Source organism: Artibeus jamaicensis, unplaced genomic scaffold, assembly GCF_021234435.1.
Source record: "Artibeus jamaicensis isolate MK-2021 breed Jamaican fruit bat unplaced genomic scaffold, CSHL_Jam_final scaffold_1964, whole genome shotgun sequence".
Lineage (NCBI taxonomy): Eukaryota > Metazoa > Chordata > Mammalia > Chiroptera > Phyllostomidae > Artibeus > Artibeus jamaicensis.
In genome coordinates, this window is record NW_026522030.1 from 63,004,214 (window position 1) to 63,026,255 (window position 22,042).

The 22,042-nt window shown below is 37.2% G+C and overlaps 1 protein-coding gene across 2 annotated transcripts in view; it reads right to left on the bottom strand.

Annotated features, from left to right (window-relative positions):
• CAAP1 (caspase activity and apoptosis inhibitor 1) overlaps nt 1–22,042 on the bottom strand; it is a 65,222-nt gene that overhangs the window by 33,305 nt on the left and 9,875 nt on the right. The gene's annotated exons all lie outside the window — the stretch shown is intronic.

The following is a 22,042-nucleotide window of genomic DNA, read 5'->3' on the forward strand; positions in this document are numbered from 1 at the left end:
TATTTTACATTCATCTAATTTTGTATCTCAAATGCTTTGATGTCTACAGTACATGGGATAATTCATATTTTATATGTCACATACATATAGAATCAAAGTAAATAGATTAAGTTCAAGAGCATGTGCTAAAAAAGTTTTGACTTACCATGTTCTGCAACACAGCTTCACACTGAACTAATGTTCTTTATTAGAGTGTATTATTACCATCTTAATATTGATACTAGTTTTCAGCAATAGTCAATGTAATTAATTTCAAATAGTCAAAATGATTATTTTCTTTCAAATAAATATCCATTACCTTCTGAGAATTTTTATACATACGTATCCTAAAATTAACATACTAAAATTATTTAGGAAATTTCCCTACTAGCAAAACTATTTTTTTAAGGTTTAATTTATTTATATTTAGAGAGGGGAAAGGACGGGGGAGAGAGGGAGAGAAACATCAATGTGCAAGAGATACGTCAACTGGATGTCTCTTTCATGCACCCTAACCAACCAGGCACTGGGCCCGCAACCCACACATATGCACTGAGCGGGAATCCAACCTGCAACCTTTCACTTTGTGGAATGACACTCAACCTACTGAGCCATGCTGCTCAGGGCTGACAAAACTATCTCTATCCACTTAATAACAATTCCTTAATAACCAAAAGATGAAGACAGAATCATTTCAGTGAGAAATTTATAATATTATTTCCACTTAACATATTTGGAACTTATTGTTTGTTCTATATTAAAACTCTACTAATACATGCCTACTAATACAAGCATGAACTCAAATAGATGTTACAAAATAATCTAAATTTGGTATTAATTATAATATCTAAGAGACTTATAATTGAGATAGCTCTGTATTATGTATTTCTTTCTGTCTAATGCCAACAACTCAGGTATTTTTCTTTCACTGGAATGGCTCCTCGATCCCCAGGAGGACATTGACAATACTTCTAAGCAATCCAGGGCAGAATGAATGCCAACATACCACATTAAAAGCTTTCTAAAGAATAAAGTTAAAATGTGCTACCTCAAGCCTTATAGTCAAATTAGATTTTAACCTACTTGATAGCACTAATCCAAGTATCTTTCTTTAAGAGAAAATGTTTGACCTTATACATCCTGAATGAACAGTCAATTCTTCTCCTAAACATATACAACTACATTTACAAAAAAATGATTTGAGCAAAAATGTAATGTAACATCACTGTTAAAAAAGGACCATGAGCATATGAAATACCCTAAGAAAGACACATCACCCATATGATGTTTTAGTGAGAATGTAAAACCTGTATTATGAGGTTATATCAACAGAAAAACCCAAAATGGAAATGAGTAATGTTCTATCAAAAGGGGAGAGAGGAGTTAAATGCCAATGTTATAAAAGACAAAGAGAGGCTGTGGAGATACTCAGGTTAAAGGAGCCGTGACAATTAAATGTTTGATTTGACTTGAGAGTACTGAACTAGAGAAGGGAAAACAGTGTAAGGACTTTACTAAGTCAAAATACCAATGGGAGATTAGATGAAAGTATTGTATCAACGTTAAATTACTGAAGCTACACTGTATTGTGGTTATATAAAACAGAACATCACCATGCTGAGGAAAAGCACAATGTAATATTGAGTGATAAAGTGTCTTGAGGTATGTAACTCACCCTCAGATGTTTGAAACACACACACGCACACACACAGAGGTGTGCAAACAGAATAAAATACTAATGATAGGTCAATCTAGGTAAAGGGTATACGGAAGTTTCTTGTACTACTCTTATTCTTGTGACATTTTACTATGACAAATTATTTCAAACAAAAATCTTTAATAATAATGCAGTAAAATGTATAACTTAAAAACTGCTTTCATAAAAAATTAATATTAGTGACCAAAGTAAACTTTTATAATGTTCTGTTTTATCTTAAATTAGGTTTTATCAGGCTGTTGAAGAATGTCACCAACAGAACTTCAGACTGTAGGTATAGTACACCACCTTGTGTCTGAAAAGTGAAAAAGTAGATGGTTTTACATCAGTACTATCTGAAGTTAAAAAAAATGCATTTGAAATTTTAAAATCTAGCTATTTTCCCCAAGATGTAAACTTTTAAACTAAAATCATCATATACTACATTCAGAGTTCTCTAATTTAAAGATTTTCACCCAAGAACATGAAAAAGGCAAGATACACACATACACACATATCCAGAAGGTATCCAGCCATTTAATAGGAAAAATGGAGACATTTCTTGAAGAAGATACAAGAAACACTGTACATAGGACAATGACACCTCAGTCCCCTTCAAAGTAGGCACCTTGGGACCTCACACATTTCTCCCAATCGCCATCAGCTGCCCCATTCTATTTTCCTAAATCTCACTGATAGTCTGAAATCTCTTCCCTTTCAAAGGAAATTTTAGTTTTTTTTTTAAAGCCTGAAGTCACAGGGCACCAAATTGCGGCTGTAGTGGGGCTGAGTCACCTGGGTGATTTGATGTTTTGCCAAAAACTCTGTAAGAGACATGATGCGTAAGTGGGCACACTGTCATGACGAAGCTGCCAATCACCAGTTGCCCATAGCTGCAACCTTTTCAATCATCCAAATAGTTTCCATGGAAGAATGTTCAAGCTTAACACAAATTTTGATGCAGATTAATTGTTATACTCAGTTATTCTGAATGTAACAGCCACACAGTGCACATGCTCACTCAATGGCATCTACTCCCCCACTAACTAGCACAGTGAAGTCATCATTGTTCACATGCACATTCCAGACCACTTTCCTTGGCTCCCTGGTTACATTGATGTAGCACAAACTGTTCTTATTATATGAAAGGAAATGTCTTAAACTACAAGAAGACTACATGTTCATATGAATGAAGTCTTTTTGATTCTATTTTATGGAAATAAAAAAAATTAGCCCCAGATTAATTAAACAAACTAGGTGTCAGTGTTAGGAAAACTAAAAAAAAAATTATACTGTCATTAAATACTTAATGATATTTAAGTATTTCTGTTAAACAGTTTAATCCCCAAGAATTTTATTAAAACTGGGAAGAGAGAAGAGAGAGAAAGGGGGAAGGAAGAGAAAACACTGCTAAATCTGGTTTGGGTTAAGACTCTTGCAATAACTTTTATTATACCTCTTTCCATTCGGAAAAAAGGGTCATTTTTTAATTTTTCTAATTGCCATCTCCTATCTACGATGCTCCTTTTAAAAGCAGCTTAATTTACAATCTTGGCCTTGAATTTTAAGTGAGTCCAATATGTATCTCTAGGATTTAAGTGCTCAAACAAACATCAGTCCAAATTTCGTTCTTTTACTCCAAATACATTTCCACTCTTGATCTTTCAATGAATTCAATAAATTTTTTTAATTAAGAGTAATACACTGGGGAGACCTGCAGATCTTAAGAACAACCACATCAATTACTAAAGGCTTAAAATATATTTACAAACAGAAAAAGAAAGTCAATGTTTTGTCCAATTGAAAAATACTGGGAGGATACATCAAGAAAAGGATAAAGAGGACCGAACCAGCCAGATTCTTCCTATTTTACAATAGCTAGTCAGCTGAGAGAACAGGCTACCTGGCATAACAAAAGATATAAACTGATTACCTTCACTCTCCTGGGAGTAAAAGTAGAGGCTGAATGAAGCCACCTACCATCCCATGAGTTTTCTACTATTAAAACCTAAGAGACGGGCAAAGAAACTAGAGTAGCCAAAGCAATTCAGAAAAAGAACAACAAAATGGAAGGATGCACATTAATAGATTTCAAGATTATAAAATTACTGTAATATTTGAGAAAGAATAAGCATAAATTAATGGAACAGAATAAAGTCCAGTAATAGAAATATACTTATATAGGAAACAGTTTTTGAACAAAGTTGCAAAGGCAATTTAGTGGAACTGAACAAATGATGCTGGTGTAATTGGATATCTCTATAGATACAATTTTTAATTTACATTTTGCACTATGTACAAATGTTAACACAAAATATTCACAGCTTTCACCGGTGTGGCTCAGTTGGTTGGAGCACCATCCAGTACACCAAAAGGTTATTTATGGGTTCAATTCCCAGTCAGGACATGTATCTAATTTGCACTTTTGATCCCCAGTCAGGGTACATAGGGGAGGCAACCAACTGATGTTTCTCTCTCACATGGATACCTCTCTCTCTCTCTCTCTCTTTCTTTCTCTCTCCCCTTCCTCTCTCTCTAAAAATCAATGGGTGAAGATTAAATAAAAATAAAAAAAATTTTAAAAACCCACAGACCTAAAAAAAATGTAAACACAGAAAACTTCTGGAAGAAAAAAAACCTTCATGACCTTGGGTTAAGCAAAGAGTCCACCAAAAGCATGATCTATAATAAAAAAAATAATGGATAAGTTACATTTCACCAAAATTAAAAGCGCCTACTGCTCCAAAGAGACGTTGAAAGAATACAAGTTAAACCACAGACTGGGGAATAAAGTATGTGCAAGTCACATATCTGATAAAGAATTTGTATCCAGAATATATGAAGACTCCCAAATCACACTAATAAAACAAAGAACTCAACTTTCAAAATTTGTTAAAAAATTAATAGTCACTCAACCAAAAGAGACATACAGATGGCAAATAAACACAATACTGGTGTAGCTCAGTGGGCTGGATGTCATCCTGCAAACTGAAAGGTCCCCAGTTTGATTCCCAATCAGGGCACATGCCTGGGTTGCTACCAGGTCCCTGGCTGGGGGCGTGCCAGGGCAATCAGTCAATGTTTCTCTTGCACATTGGTGTTTCTCTCCCTTTCTTTCTCTCCACCTTCCCCCTCCATAAAAAAAAAATCAATAGATGCTCAATATCATTAGTTATAAGAAAAAGCAAATTAAAACCAGAACTACATAACTATTAGACTACTTAAATCGTAACAGACCTCTCATACATAGTATCAGAGAGGATACAGACATCACCCACTGATCCCATAGGTACTTGGCCAAGGAAAATGGAAAACTTATGTTCATATAAAAACTTTTACTTGAATATTCATAGTGGCTTTATTTGAAATTATCCTAAACTGTAAACAACTCAAAGGTCCTTTCATTAGTTTTCTATTGCTGTCAAAACAAATTACTACAAACTGGGTAGTTTAAAACAACAACATAAATATATTATATTATAGTTCTGTAGGTCATAAACCTGGCATGGGTTTCAACAGACTAAAATCGAAGTGTCTGTAGGCTGCAGTTCTTTCTGGAGGTTTGGAGGAGAATACACTCCCTGGTCACTCAGTAGGATGGCAGAAATAAGTTCCTTGAGGTTGTAGGATCAACGTTCCTGTTTTGTTTTTTTGCCAAATGAAAACCAAGAATCATTCCCAGCTTCTAGTCAGGGCCTTTTCACGTCACACCTCTCTGACCACCTCTTCTGTTTTCCTCTCCCAAGTTTAAGAATCATGTGATTAGACTGGGATAATCTGGATTACCCCGGATAATCCTACCATCTCAAAATCCTTAACCTTAATCAAACCATCGAAATCTTTTTGATACATAAAGCCACAGATTCTTGGTTTCTAAAGATTAGAGGGTAAATATCTTTGCAGGAGTCATTATTCTTCTAACAGATCACCTCCAGTGGGGAACAGATAAACAAAACTAGTTTACCCAGCTCTGGCTGGTGTAGCTCAGAGGATTGAGCATGGGCCAGTGAATCAGAGGATTATGGTTAGATTCCCAGCCAGGGCACATGCCTGGGTTGCAGGCCAGTTCCCAGCAGGGGACACAGGAGAGCCAAACATACATTGATGTTTCTCTCCCTCTCTCCTTCCCTGACCTCGGTCACACATTCGCGTACATATAAACCGGTGAAGGAGTAAGCAGTGAGACTGACCGCTCAGGCCCCAGCGGCGGGAAGCAGCAGAGGGGACCGCCATTGTCCCTCTCTGACCCCACCCCCACATACAGCATCACAAACCAGCGACCTGGGTAGCCCCGCCCTGGTGAACACCTAAGGCTCTGCTCCTCATACCTAACAGGCACGAACAGAGCAAAACATTACGGCTCAAGAAGAACTCAAAGCCCCAGAGCCCATAACTCTAATCAATGAAGAAACAGCAAAACTTTCAGATGCACAGTTCAAAACACTGATGATCAGGATGCTCACAGAACTTGTTGATTTTAGTCACAAATTGGACGAACATATGAAGGCTAAACTAATTGAAATAATGGGAAATGCACAGGAAACCAATAGTAATGGAAAGGAAACTGGGACTCAAATCAAAGAAGTGGACCAGAAGGAGGAAAAAAATGACCAAACAGAAAAGGATGAAGAAACAAGAATTAAAAAAAAAGGAGAGGCTTAGGAACCTTCAGGACATCTTTAAATGTTCCAACATCTGAATTATAGGGGTACCAGAAGGGGAAGAGGAACAGCCATGAGTGGAAAACTTATCTGAACAAATAATAAAAAAGAACTTCCCCAATCTGGCTAAGGAAATAGACTTCCAGGAAGTCCAGGAAGCTCAGAGAGTCCCAAAGAAGTTGGACCCAAGAAGGAACACACCAAGAAACATCATCATTACATTAGCCAAGATTAAAATGAAGGAGAGAATCCTAGAAGCAGCAAGAGATAAGGGGACAATCACCTACAAAGGAGCTCCCATCAGACTGTCAGCCGATTTCTCAAAAGAGACCTTATAGGCAAGAAGGGGCTGGAAAGAAGTATTCCAAGTCATGAAATCCAAAGATCTACATCCGAGATTGCTCTATCCAGTGAAGTTTTCATTTAGAATGGAAGGGCAGATAAAGAGCTTCTCAGATAAGACCAAATTCAAGGAGTTCATCATCACCAAGCCCTTATTATATGAAATGTTAAAGGGACTTACCTAAGAAAAAGAAGATGAAAAAGATGAACAGTGAAAGGACAGCAAACTCACAGTTATTAACAACCACACCTAAAACAAAAGCGAACTAAGAGGGCAGCTAGATCGGGAGCAGAACCATAGAAATGAAGATCACATGGAGGGTTAGCAACAGGGGAGTGGAAGGAGGAGAAGGTACAGAAAATAAGTAGCATAGATGGTAGGTAGAAAATAGATAGGGGAGAGGGTAAGAATAGCAGGGGAAATATAGAATCTAAAGAACTTGAGACACGTGGTCATAAACTAAAGGGGAGAATGGTGGGGGAGGGGGTGTGCAGGGTGGAGGGGAGTGAAGGGGGGAAATAGAACAACTATAATGGCATAATCAATAAAATATATTTAAAAAACAAACAAACAAAAATACCTAGTTTACCCACACAATGAAATACTACGTGCTTAGCAATAAAGACAAAGGAACTACTGACATAGTGAGATTCACAACAAAGTGAATCTCAAATGCCTTCATGCTAACTGAAAGCAGCTGCACTCAAGAGTACTGCACTGTACTGCCTATGTGCCATATTATGTCATCTACGTGACATTCTGTAAAAAAGGAAGTATAGGGACAGAAGTCAGATCAGTGGTCATCAGGGGCTGGAGATACGAAGCCATGGGCGAAGTTTGTGGTGTGATGGAACTCTTCAATATTGTGATTGTGATGGTAGACAAATCCATTTGTCCAAATCTGCAAAACTGTATGGTAAGAAAGTTGAATTTTACTGTATCTAAATTAGACATTATTTTTTTTAATTGGGGCACAACAAAAGGCACAGGTTCAGCAAAATAAAATCATACAGTGGTAAACTATAAATTTCAAACACTATGGAATGAGGCAAAATAATCTTAAGTTTTCTCAAATGGCCTTTCCAAAGAGGAAGTAAATCCACATCTCTATTGTGTCCCTTGGAAACCTTCATAAGGCAAAATTTAACCCCCTTTTCTATTTCTTGTCCCCAAATAATATAATTCAAAGAATCAGTTACCATCTTAAGGATTCATTTTATGATCTGCTCCCCTACAACTCCAAGTTTTTTGTGAACAGGCAATTCCCTAAATAGGGGGCTCTGTTCTACATAAGAGTAACTAAAGGAAATCAGAGGAGTCCTCTTTCTTCTATCCTTATGTTCCTATGTTTTCAAATCTTTTTATAATTCAAAAATTAGCATGAATTTACACTGTGAACACATTTAAAGGTGTAAACATCCTACTACTTTGAATGTGGAGACCTAGCTAAGCATTAGTTCATGATGTTGTCAAGCATTTGGAATACTTTTTATAAAAGGTTTTCTAGAAAACTTATCCTGTTAGTTCTGATAAACTTAACCCATTGTGTAGAATACTCTACCTAAGTATTATAGCCTAATAGCAACATATAAAGGACATATAAGTGGAGTAGATAACCAATTTTTTAGCCTTTACCAGACTAAAAGCTCTCTATAATACATCTATGTGCAACACAATTTAGCTTATAGAGTAATATCAATATAATTAAATCACATTTGTGAGAAAAATCCTTTTATGCTTTAAACTTTATGTACTTAATTCTCTTGATTTAAACATTTTATAATAAATGAAAAATTAGACACTTATAAGCAACAAATGGTTTTTTCAAGAGCAGTCACAGTAAATAACAATTAAAAATCACAGTGGATTATTTCACTTTCTTTAGGCTTTCATAAAAGGAACGAGGAGAAAATCCCCAATGCTCATCAGTATAAAGTGGAATTTTAGGAATAGTTATTGTTAACAGATTCAGAATAAAAATTCCAAAGCAAATACAACAATTTTACAACGTTTACCATACGACAGGTACTGTTCTAAGCACCTTAAATCTTCTTCTCACATCATTACAATCCTCTGTAATGAGCACTGATGCCACTCCTGTTCTCCAGAAAAAGAAAGTAAGGCCCTTCTTGGGGCCAAACATTTGCAAGTTCAGAGACAGTAAGCTGTGGAGTTCTCCTGTTAAAAATGGACGCAGTTTTACTCTAGAACCTTCAATCTTTACATTTATGTAAACTTTCTATTACAGAAATAGTTCTCCAAGTAGTAATATCTAAAAACTATATTTAGCCATATACATAGCCTAGATACATATGGCTATCTCAAAGTGCAAAGTGAGTTTGCACTCAGAATCTGACCTCAACGCCCCAGAGGAAAATACTTCTCTTTTTATTGGGGAAACTAAGATATGCTATTAAAATCATTCAGACAGAATTGTTATTTTAAAAGTTGAAAATTTCACTAAAAAGACAGACATGAACTACAAAAGCGGAATAATCTTCAAGAAACGGCCTGAGAAGTTGGGCATGAAAAAATTGAAAAGCAACATTTCTAACTGTGTATCTTTTTGTATAATTTTGTACTATTTATTTCAATTTTTTACCATGCCCAAGTATTTGCCTACTTATTAAAAACAGTTAATAGTATGTATGAGAAAAAAAGATGAAATAAAAGGTAAAAGCAGTTGATAGAAGATGAATGTACAGAACAAGTTTAGTGAATACTTGAAGTCTGATCAGAAATATAAAAATATTATTCTGTGATTCCTTCCTTGATACTTGAAAAGAGAAATATGGCAAAATTAAAATTAAAAAAGGAACTTAGAGCCCCCACTGTAAGTTATAGCAAAAAAAGTTCCAGATGAATCAAAGATTTAAACATTAAAAAGGCCATAAAATTAGTATTAAGAAAGTATGAAAAATACTTTTCATAATTTCAGACTAGAAAAGGCCTTTTCCAGATATAAAACCCAGAAACAAAAATAGGCGGATAAAATTAAACTATGTTAACATGAAATATTTATGCAGGTAAAAGCTAACAAACAAACAAACAAATAATAAAAGCTATAAACAAAGAAAAAGCAACAAGCAAAAAAATAAATGTAACTCATATCACAAATTAAGATCAAGGTTCTTTACATACATATACAGAGTAAATAAATGACCAAGAGCTCACAGAAAATTTAATAGCTTGAGTTCACTCACAACAGAATATAGTGGGAGTGAAAACAGGGGAGGGAGGGAGGGATGGCTGGGGTGGAAGGGAAGGGTAGGGAGAAAAGACAGAAAACTGTACTTAAACAACAAAAGAATTTCAAAAGTATTTAATAAAAATAAAAATAAATAATTGAATACAAATTAAAATTCCAATGAGATATTATTTTTTAACCTATCACGTGAACAAAAATAAACATGTCAGGTAACATTATATTGGCTAAAGGTATGAAAGCATGTACTCTACATCTGAAGGGGAGGAGTATAAATTGGTTTAAATTCTATGTGAGTGAGTATGGTAATATCTATTAAAATTTCAAAGGCCCACACATCTGAACCAACAATTAACTTATAGGTATTTATGCTACATATAACCACAGAAGAACAAGATTACTTATATAAATAGATATTTACAGAATTTGCAGTAACAAAAGAGAGTAAACAAATGCCTGTTGATAGACTGTTTACATTTTGCTATATCCAACAATGGAATAGTTAGCATACAGTTATGTATATGAAGCCTTGTATGTACTAGGTAGAATGAAATCCAAGAAAAAGACATAGTATTATATGAAAAATAAGTTAAGTGAAAAAAGCTACAGAGCAGTGTGCACAGTATACTACCATTTGTGGAAAAGAAAAACTACACACACATATATTTGTAAATGTATGAAACATTTCTGGAAGGATATACAAGATACTGGTTTACTATGGCTGCCTATAAGGGAGAATGAGGAATAGCAAAAAAAGAGAGACTTATTTTCACCATATACTTAAAAAAATTTTACACTATGTGTATGCATTTATCATCCAATAAATTAGCTGTTAATAACAGACACTAGATAAATGCCTACCTGGGAAATGTTACTTTCTGGAAATTCTAAAATAAATATTTAGAATCAAGATATCTATAATTTGCCGTGGCTGGTGTAGCTCAGTGGATTGAGTGGCGGCCTGTGAACCAAAGGGTTGCTGGTTCAATTCCTAGTAAGGGCACATGCCTGGGTTGCAGGCCAGGTCCCTAGGAGGGGGCGTGTGAGAAGCAACCACACACTGATATTTCTCTCTCTTTCTCCTTTCCTTCCCCTCTCTCTAAATAAATAAAATCTAAAATAAAAGATATCTATAATTTACTTTATAATACTTCAAGAAAAAAGAAAAAGATATGAAAAATTATAATAAATGTTAGATCTAGGCAATAGGTATATACAGGAATTTCAATACACTATTCTACTTTTCTATATGCTTGACATGTCTCTTAATAAAAAGGAAAAAAATACAGTGAAATCCCTTTTACCTCAGATAGGTAATGCCATTTATCTGAAAATTTTTTATTAGTGCAGAGAAACACTTTTAAAAGTTTCATGTATAGTTTAAGGATTTCAGATTAACACAGAACAGAAATGTACCTTCATTTTTCAATCTTCTGAACTAAGGCCTTACCTTTAATATGAATCCATGGAAAAGACTTTAGTCTTAACCTACTCATATAAACCATTTCTACTTTTGGCTTATTTAAATAGTAAAAACATGAGTTTAAAAAATAAAACTTAATATTTATACAGTATCTCCCAAAATTTTATTGTTACCATATAGCTAATTGACAATGTTCTGGCAACTCCTCGAGTTTTTCCAAAGCATTCCACTTGAATCAACTGCCTTTTTCATACTGATACTTTATCAGTTCTTGCATTTAACTAAATTGTAAACAAACATAAGTGACTCTTGGTAAGCAAGCAGTTTAAATGGTGGGGGAAGTACACAGTAATAGAGAATAGTCATTAAGAAGTTTAGCACACTGTGAACACCAGTGAGTTTATTTTTCAAATAAAACAGAAAGGGCAATTAACACAATGAATTATGTAAGTGGTTAAGAAAAACTTAAAATTTTAAAACAGTGATGAATGAATAGCAGGGGAAAAAAAGGAAAAAAAACTACCAGCTAACATCTAACCCAGTGCTTAAGCAGCAGGGTGAAGCAGTGAACTGACAGAAAAATGACAATAGATAGTTTCGAAATCACAGGCAGTTTTCTGTAATAGAAAGAACAAAAAATGTGTGTATGTGTATAGAGATGGTTACAAAACAATGCTTCCTAAATTCCTCAAAGTTCCCCATTGGAAGCATAGCTGCAGTTCAAAAGAAGATTCCATCTAAAACCCGAGAAGCTCACTCTGCTGCATTCTAAGGAATGTTCTTGAGATTCTGAAGTGCCCATTTGCTTAATATTTACAGTAATTAGGTCAAGATTGGCTTCAAAGATGTCAAACTAGAAGAAGTTGGAAAGAACATAGTGGAAGAAAGGTATGCAATGTACATTGAAAATTTCCATAATAAAGTTAAACAAGTAAGTAACTGGTACGAAACAACAACATAAATTTCAGAGCGGACTATGTGAGTTGGGTAAATCACAGATCAAATTCCTAAGTGCATCATTCCCACCAAACCCAAGGCTTGGGTCTACCTGAGGCCTATTTTTGTATCTATTGATACAAATGCTTACTTAATTATGCACTGTAGAATTACGTTGCTAATCCAACTTTCCAGAGCACTAATCCAACTTTCCAGAGCACTATAAATTTTATTCAAGTATTTTATTCCACTGTGTAGGGGACTGCTCCATGTGGCATGAAAAATGTAGCCCAGCTTCCACTTGAAAAGGCCAGTGGAAAGTGAGGTCCGGCACACAGGACCCACACCCATGGATAGGGTCTCCCATGGGGAATCAGGCCTGCATTGTGCCTAGACTTCTATGAGACTTGCTTTTGCTAAAACTCCCTCACCCTGGATTAAGGCAGAAAATCTATACTGCATACCATGAAAGTAACTTCCTAAAATCTGTGTTAAACCTTCTAAGTATGGAGTGTAATCAGTTCCACTACTTTTTCCCCTTGATCTGTAATATCCTTCTCTTTGAAGTAATTAGCAATATTCTTTCCTTTGTTATCTGTAAAAAGTAACCACCTACAGCAACCTGTGCGTAGTAAATGAGGACCATCCTTGATGTAATGTGCCCAGAAAAGCAATAAAAGCCTGTCCAGGCAGGGGTGGGGCCCTCTCTCTCACTGAGAAAGAGGCTGTGCCATCCCTTTTCTCCATAGGATTTCTGCAGTCCATGTTAATTTGTTCATCAAAGCCACAATACATGGACCCTGCTGGTCAGGGTCCTCATCACCACTGAACTTTAATAATAGCAGTTTGGGGAAAACTCTTTTTATTCCAAAACTCACTTTTATTGACACTTGCTGAGGGTTTAGCATTTGGCTAAATGCGATTACCCATTTGAAAGTTACTTACATATTCAAGTATGTGTTACTTATTGAAGCAGATTGAATTCTTAATGACAGCTGAGCTGAACCCACAGGACAGTTCTAATCCACCCAAAAGAACATGGGTGTTTTATCCTTATTAAAAACAAAAGGTGGTAAGCATCTGTATCATGATAGCTCAATAGAAAAACTAATGCACCTGTTAATCATTGGCTTTTTAATAAATCAACAAACAGCAATGGAGCTCTACCACACACCACTGACAGGGTTCAGCAATAGTGGTCATACACACAATTCCAATTGTTGCACTTCCCACCAAGATGTAGCCATGGGTACATAAACGTTGCCTCCCCGCCAACAACCAAAAGAAGGACAACCACCAATTTAAAAAAAAACAACCAGAACTGCAGAAAATTGAACTGTATGGAAGAAGTCTGACAAGCATTCCAGTTAAAGAAGAAACATTCATCCAGACTGGTAAGAGGGGCAGAGAGGACGCATAGGAAGGCGGTGGCTGGAAGACTGGGTAGTCCCACATTTGCATGTGGATAAACTGGGAGGAACAACTGGGGAGTGAGAAAGACTACACAATGCAGGGTTCCAGTGTGGGGAAATAAAGCCTCAAAACTTCTGTCTGTAAAAACCTGTGGGTGTTGTGGCAGTGGGAGAAACTCCCAGCCTCATGGGACAGTTTGTTGGAGAGACCCACAGGGCCTAGAACATACACAAACCCATGTACCTGCAAATCAGCACCAGAAGGGCACAAGAGGCTTGTGGCTTGTGAGTTGAGGGAGAAGTAACAGAAAGCAGGGCAAGAGCTGAGCAAGCAGCATTATTCCCTCTTGGACCCCTCCCCCACATACAGCTCCACAATGCTGCAAAGTGGGTCCCACCCCATCCTGGTGAATACCTAAGGCTCCTCCCCTTACAATGTAACAGGCTCACTGAGACAAAAAAAATAAGGTCCAAATGAAAGAACAGATCAAAACTCCAGAAAAACAACTAAGCAACCAGGAGATACCCAACCCATCAGATTCAGAGTTCAAAACACTGGTAATCACGATGCTCTCAGAAACAGTTCAGTATGGTTACAAAATAGAGGGAAAAGTGAAAGCTATGAAAAATAAAATAAAGGAAAATGTACAGGGAACCAACAGTGACCGCAGTGAACCTGGGACTTAAATCAATGATTTGTACCAGAAGGAAGAAATGAACACTGAACCAGAACACAGTAAAGAAATAAGAATTCCAAAAAATGAGGAGAGGCTCATTATTTTCAAGAATAAACATCATAATGCAAAATAGTCATCTATCCCTCTATATTTACACACTATGTATGCTCTTCTTTCATTCTATCATCTCTAAGGTGCCTAAGATGACTATAAACAGAAAACAGGAAGCTACTCATTTTGAAGGGTAGAACAACTTACAGGCCATCTAAGAAACAGAACTATTACAATATATTAAAATCTAGCATACTCTAACTAATAATGAGTACACTGTAAGAAGTAACATGTTCTAAATGACACCAACTTGCTCTTTGCAACCACTTATATTTTAAGAACATTTCAGATTTATAAAACAGGTAATTAAATGGAGATTTAAAAAATCCCTACCAAAAAACACCCACTTTACAAAACAATTTCCTGTGAACTGTACTTGGTATTTAAATATCCTAGTAAACATAAAATACTTCAATTTATATGTGTTACTTGAAATCTCTAAGACCAATTTAAAAATATCTTACTTTTTCAAAAGTTAATCTTCCAAAATTGGAACTGAATAATACTATTTTAGAACACAACCATCCTCTGCTAAGAAAGTGGGAGTTTAAAAAACAAAAGAAAGTAGGAGTGGCTAGAAAAAATATCTCCAGGATATTCACAAAGGACCTGCTTTGCAAAGTACCTTATTGTGAGAGCCTAGATTTTTTAATTCCTTTATCTTCTAGCACTGTGATATTATCTCAACAGTGCTTATTATCTGTTGGGAAATACAGCTTCACTTCTACTGACATCTCCTTCAATATCACTTACTAAAAGTATATTAATTTAAAATTCATAAAAAGTTATTAGAGCAATTCTAAAATACTGCCAAGATTTCCCTACAGTGTTTATATTTTTTACTCTTTATACATAAAACCCCAGTCCTGATTTCTTTTATTGCACTATTCAGGACTTAAATTTCATTATAAACATATTCCTTAGAACATAACCACCTCACATTATAAGCCAAGCTAACACCTGTTCTCATTTTTAGTGCTATTTTAGCTACAATAAAGCTCCTTTCCCAACACATCCACAAGTGAGATAACACCCTAATCCCAGGCCTCCACTTGACCTTATTTACTTAAAACTGTTATTTTTGTTAAGCAACTGTCATAATCCATAACATTTTCCAACCTTGTCACAATACCTAACAGTTTTAAAACACTACAAAATTATAGACATTAAAGATTTTCAAGTATCTATAGACTATTTTACAAACTTGCTCATTTGCTTACTTAAGGTGAACTAAAGTGACAGCCCCACCCCTCATCCTTTTTAAAATTGAAGTATTCAGAAACTATGGGTATTATATCTTTGTAGTTCCTAAATCTCATTCCTATAAAAACTGTTACATTAATACTCATTAATTTCAAGTTTCAAAGCAGCGTACTGTCAAAAATTTCTCACGACTACCACTTTCTTATTATTTTAAATAGTAACAACTATAGCAAGGTAAAATAACTGTTAAGCAAATAATCTTTTAAATGGCAGAGGAGATAAAAGAGTCTGGGAAGGAAAAATATACATTTGAAAGCTGACAGGATAAACATTGTAAATAAACAGAAAGCTGGCAATGTGAAAGGTAATGTAAAACTGTAAAAACAATTAAAACATTTTTTTACTTAGGCATAAACATTTTTGTATGTTTGTATCTTAAAACTTTTAATGGTTTATAAGAAAATAAACTTAGATAACCCTATTAAATACTATACATGCACACACACACACATACATATACCTCATACTAAAAGCTGTTACTCTACAGTATCTTAAACTATTCTATTAGTTATATCCTTTCTGATAAAAACTATAATAAAAGAGCATAGGTTGGCGATTAAAAGAATATAACAAAATTTTCATGTATTTTTAATAGCACCGATTCCTTTACCTAGGCCTACTTGAAACTACTTTGTCAAAGTTGGGATAAAAAGGTAAAGGTATATGTTCTGGTAAATAAAATACTGACAAAGTGATATAATTGGTTCCAAGGCCAAGCTCTGGCCTTTATGTATCTTCCCTTCAGTGTCTCACTGTATAGACAGACGTCTTTTACATTAACCAGCCAGGCAAATGAAGTACTACGTAACCACTGAAACATATATGCTATACAAAAAGAGAATAGCTACAATCACTTCCAACTAATTTGTTTGCTCCCAGGAAAAGTTGCTTGATCTGATTTTTCGATCAATGCAGAAACCCACATTTTGGTGTGCAATCCCTTGGTTACTCAATGTTGGAAACCATTTGAAAAATTTTTAGATGTTTAGAACAAACAACATCCTGATGGCTCTAGGCAACCTATGTGTAATGTTGGCTTATTTCTAGGTTTTAATCAAGTACCTTGCATTAGTTTTCTATTGCCGGTGAAATGAATTACCTCACATTTAGTGGCTTAAAACAACATGAATTTATTCTCTTACAGCTCTGGAGGGCAAAAGTCCAAAATAAGTCTCAGGGCACTAGAATCGAGATGCAGGTGGTGCTGCATTCCTTCTGGAGGCTCCTGGGGAGGATACATACCCTTGTCTTTTCCAGCTTCTAAGAGGCCACCTGCATTTCTTAGCTTGTGATTCCTTTTTCCATCTTCAAAGCATATCACTACAACTTCTGCTTCTAGCACGCCATCTCTTTCTGCCTGTCCTTCTTACCTCCCTCTTATAAGGATTCTTGTGATTATACAGGTATCACCTAGATAATCCAGGCTAATCTCCTGATCTCAAGATCCTCGATTTAATCACATCAGCAAAGTCCCTTTTTCCAGTTGACACATTCTTTTTAAAAAGATTTTACTTACATATTTTTAGAGAGGGGGAAGGAAAGAAGGAAGAAAGAGAGGTAGAAAAATATTGTTGTGAAAAACATTGAGTTGCTTCTTGTACCCCAACTGGGGACTAAACCCACAACCCAGACATGTGCCCTGATGGGATATCAAACCAACAGCAACCTTTTGCTTTGCAGCACGGCAACCAACCAAGCTGCGTGGGTCAGGGCAAGTTTATAGGGAACCGATCTGAGTGGCAGTGGCAAATGTAGCCCTGCCTGATTTAGAAAACCAATGGGGGCAAGTCAGCACATAGGAACAGGCCCACAGATTGGTTTTCCCAAGGGGAACCAGGCCTGCATTGTACCTAGGCTGCTTTGAGGCTTGCTTTTTGCTAAAACTCCCTCACCCTGAACTGAGGCAGCAAATGTTTACTGCCCATCTTTATTTTTTTTAAGATTATTTATTTGTTTATTTTTAGAGGGTAAGGAAAGGAGAGAGGGAGAGAAACATCACTGTGTGGTTGCCTCTCGCACGCCCCACACTGGGGACCTGGCCCGCAACCCAGGCATGTGCTCTGACTGGGAATTGAATCGTGACCCTTTGGCTTGCAGGCCCACGCTCAATCTACTGAGCTACACCAGCCAGGGTGCATATCTTTAAAGGAACTTCCTAAAGTCTGTGCTAAACCTCCCAAGGATAGAGTGTAACCAGCTCAACCACTTTTCCCCTTGCATTAGCAACATCGTTTCCTTTGTTATCTGTAAGAAGTAATCACCTAAAGTGAACCTGTGCAAAGTAAATGAGGACCATCCTCACTCCAATGTGCCCAGAAAACCAATAAAAGCCTGTCTGGAAAGGGGTTGGGGCCCTCTCTCACTCAGGGGCGATGCCATCCCTTTTCTGTATAGTCTGTGTGAATTTACTCCTTGCAGCCACAACACATGGACCCTGCTGGTCAGAGTCCACATCACAAGTTAACAGATTCTTAGGTTCTAGAGATTCAGACATGGACACCTCTGTCTACCACATACGTGATCTAAAATGGTTCCTTTTTGTAGATTCTTGAGATCTTTTTACACAAATGATTACGTGGCATGGTGTGAATGTTTTTTGCCTTTCCACAAAGTTCATATATTTCAATCCTACCCCTCAGAGTTTATGGCATTACCAAGGGCCTTTTGGAGGTCAAGAGACTGGAGTTCTGAATGGGACCAGGGCATGAACAGTAGAACCTCATTTCAAAGGATATTGAGGACCTAACTGACTTAATTGATACAGACCATACTCTGAAAACACAGATCATAACTTCTGTGGAATATTCACATAAAATGGTAAGTTTGGTCAAAAAACATCAATTAAGTGCCCAATGAAAAAGTTCAGGGATCATTCTGATTTTGGAGAAGTAAACTAAAATGAACAAACAGAGGAGTTTACTTTTTCTTCCCACCAAAGACTAAAGATTGTGTTTCTCTGGCTAAGTTGAAACACCACAAATGTCTCACCAGAAAATAATGGAGCACACCAGGGCAGCCAGAGCAGACTGGTACAAAAGTGAGCAGACCAGCACAGAGCAACAGAGTGGAGCAGAGCAGTGAGGAGCAGTGCAGAGCTGTCTAGCTGGAGAGGGACCTTATCCCAGGACCATCAGGTCCCAGGTCTGCCTGCACCCATCGTGGCCTCACAGCTGTGCTGTTTTGCACTGAATTAAGTTTCCTGTTTCAACACACCCCAAACTAGGGATTCTTGCTGGCATTTACTTGGCATCAATGGCCATTAGTTAACAATACTTAGAAAAAAAATAGAGGCCATTAGTTAACAACAAAAAAAGAATAGACAACCTCATTACCTACATATTTTAAATGCAACAACTTTTAGGTTAAAAAGGAATTACAGACTAAAAACTAATAATAACCAGTTTTATGGGAAAAGCTAAAGTAGTACTCAGAGGAAAACTTTACCATTAAATATGTATTACTAATCCACAATCAAAATAATTACCCAATTCAAGAAGTTAAGAAAGACTAAGCTTTAAAAAAACAAAAGCATATGGATAACATCACACTTATTGTGAAAGGCTGAAACCTTTCTTTCTAAGACAGGAATAAGCAAGAATGTTCACTCTCACCATTCCTATACCACAATGCACCAAAGTCCTAACAAGTCAGTAATAAAAAAAATTAAAGGCATACAGATTAGAAAGTGTCAAAAAACAAAATAAATAAATAAATAAATAAATAAATAAATAAATAAATAAATAATTGGCTTTATTAAGTGATTCATGAATCTGGCAAGTAGAAGGGGGCTTGAAGGGTTGTATAAAAAGGAAGGTTTTTATAGGAAAGTGAAGCAAGAATGCTATTATTAGCAAAAGAAAGGATTATTTTTAGGCCATGACACATTTGGGATGGGAGAAAATGGCAAGGGTTTTATCATGCAGTTTGCCTCTTCCTTTGGTGGCGGTGGTGAAACGGGGTAGAGTGGGGCTTCCCCAAAATATTCCCCACAGCCCATGGTTGGGGAATAGGGGGTAGGGGAGGAGGATGATATGGAGGGTAAGATACTTTTTGTAACAATGGCAAGTTGATAGCTAGTTGACAGCTGTGCTGCCACCCCAGATAAAAGGTCTAAGTGACTTTCAGACCTTATAGTGACTCATAACATGGTGGGGGCACTTATGAGATTAATACTGCACCTGCTCCAGAGGTAGGGAGTGGGAGGCTCCTGTGTCATGAGGCACTCTTGCCCTAACTAAAGATGGCAGCCAAAAGAAGGTAAAAGATAGTGGGGATCTGGCAAAAGTAGGTCATTGTAGGAGGGGCTGGATATGAGATCACATAGGTAGCTCCAGGTCAACATTTAAAATAAGGGTGGGTGGAGAAAGAACGAAAAGTGATTCAGCCGTACTGCCTGTAATGAGGGAGGAGATACACCTTCTCCTCCGAGAAGACAGCCATGAGGAAGGAGTAATGAAGTAAGGAGACTCAGCCATGCAGCCTGGGGTAATAAGAAGGAAGCCATACGTGCTGAGGAAAGGGTGGAAGGAGAGCTGGGAGAACAGTGTGGGGATCTGGAAAAGGTGACAGAGCTGTGTGGGGGAACCTGCTGAACCAAGCATGGATTTGTGAGAGATGCCTGAAATGCTGAACTGTGACCGGGAAATGCCAACTTCTGCTTCTCTGAAGGACATACGGAGAAGCTACTCTTCGAATGTGTGCCTTCCTGGACTCTACCATGATCCAGTGTAACACGGCACATATTTTCCTGTATTACAGGAAGGCTGAGGACAGTGAACCCCAGATCCTGAAGGAGAGAGCTGCTGCGAGAGGATGGTGACTCTAAACCCCACGTGTACCTTCCAGAGAGGATGGAGAACTGTTTGTGCATCCGGCTTAAGAACAGATAGGGACATGGGGAACTACCGGGCTTGTCTTTGGCTTACAGCCTAGTGGGGAGCAAAGGAAGCGCTGCGTCTCATGGGAGAACAGGACTCCAAAGAGGAGTGCTCTCAGCCCCAACTGAGGTGGAGTCCTATAAATAAAAACCTGTTTCCTGCCCTGGCTGTTGTGGCTCCATGGCTTGACTGCCAGCCTGCAAACCAAAATGCTGCCAGTTCGATTCCCAGTCAGGACACATGCCTGGGTTGCAGGCCAGGTCCCCAGCTGGGGGTGTGCAATAGGCAACTGATCGGTTTCTCTCCCTCTCTTTTCCCTCCCTCCCTCTCTCTCTAAAAATGAATCAATAAAATCTTAAAAAACAAAAATCCTGTTTCCCTCTATACTAACTGTTGGGTCGTTCACCACGGTTCTACATGAACAAACTCCAGTTTACTCAGTTACAGTGGTCGGGGTGTAGTGAGGATAATGGACTGGGCCCACATGACAGATTACCTTACAAGTGCTCCACCAGAAAACTCTAGACCAACTGATGAAGACTATGTTTCTGGTGAAAATCTAAAACTGCAATTAGGTCAGGTATTAAATATAGATTTGATAAAATGGGCTTTACCACAGTTATGCCAAATCGGGGCTGTGATTTTCCTTTTAAGGAAAAGAATAAAACTTCTCCTATTTGCAGAGAACGTAGTGTCTTAGTCCACCGGGAAATAGGACTGGGTAGCTTGCACAACACTTCTTAGGTCTGGAGGCTGGAAGTCAGTGCAGTACGGTCAGGAGAGGGCTCTCCTCCAGATTGTAGACTTCTCCTTGTATCCTCACATGGTGGAAGGGGCTCTGAGACCTGTGGGATCTCTTTAATGAAAGCACTATCCTCAATTTGTACAACTACATTCATAGGTAAGGTGGCTTATAATCTCCCATACACCTTTTTGGCACTATTTATGAGATTTCTGGGTATTAAAACTATTCAAAAATTGTAAAGTAAATTGAAGACCTTTTCATTTTTTCCAAGGGCCTGGACTAATTTTGTGGAAAAGGGGCCATATATTAATCTGATAAGCTCAGGGGAGGCCTGTGAGGCAGGCTTACAAACTCAGAAACCTAAAGTAGCCACAAAGGATGGTCTGAAATTAAAACATATGAACTAAAAACAGTTCATGGTGGGCAGTCATGTATTTTTCCCTAACAAAGGTTAATCTCTACTTGTGCATTGTCATTTTGCATCTATGGTAACATACCTTTGGAAGTAAAGGTAGCCTCCCCCTTTCCCCAAATCCCTTGGGCACAGGCTGAGACCACAAATCCCCTCACTGTTATTGTTATCTTGTTAATTGTGGACCGTTAACGATCCTTTACCCACCTATGTAAAAGAAGTATATATCATTTTACCTTTTATCCAATCCCAGAGGTTTCCCCCACTTTGCTTTCTCCTCCCTCCCTAATCTATCACCAGTG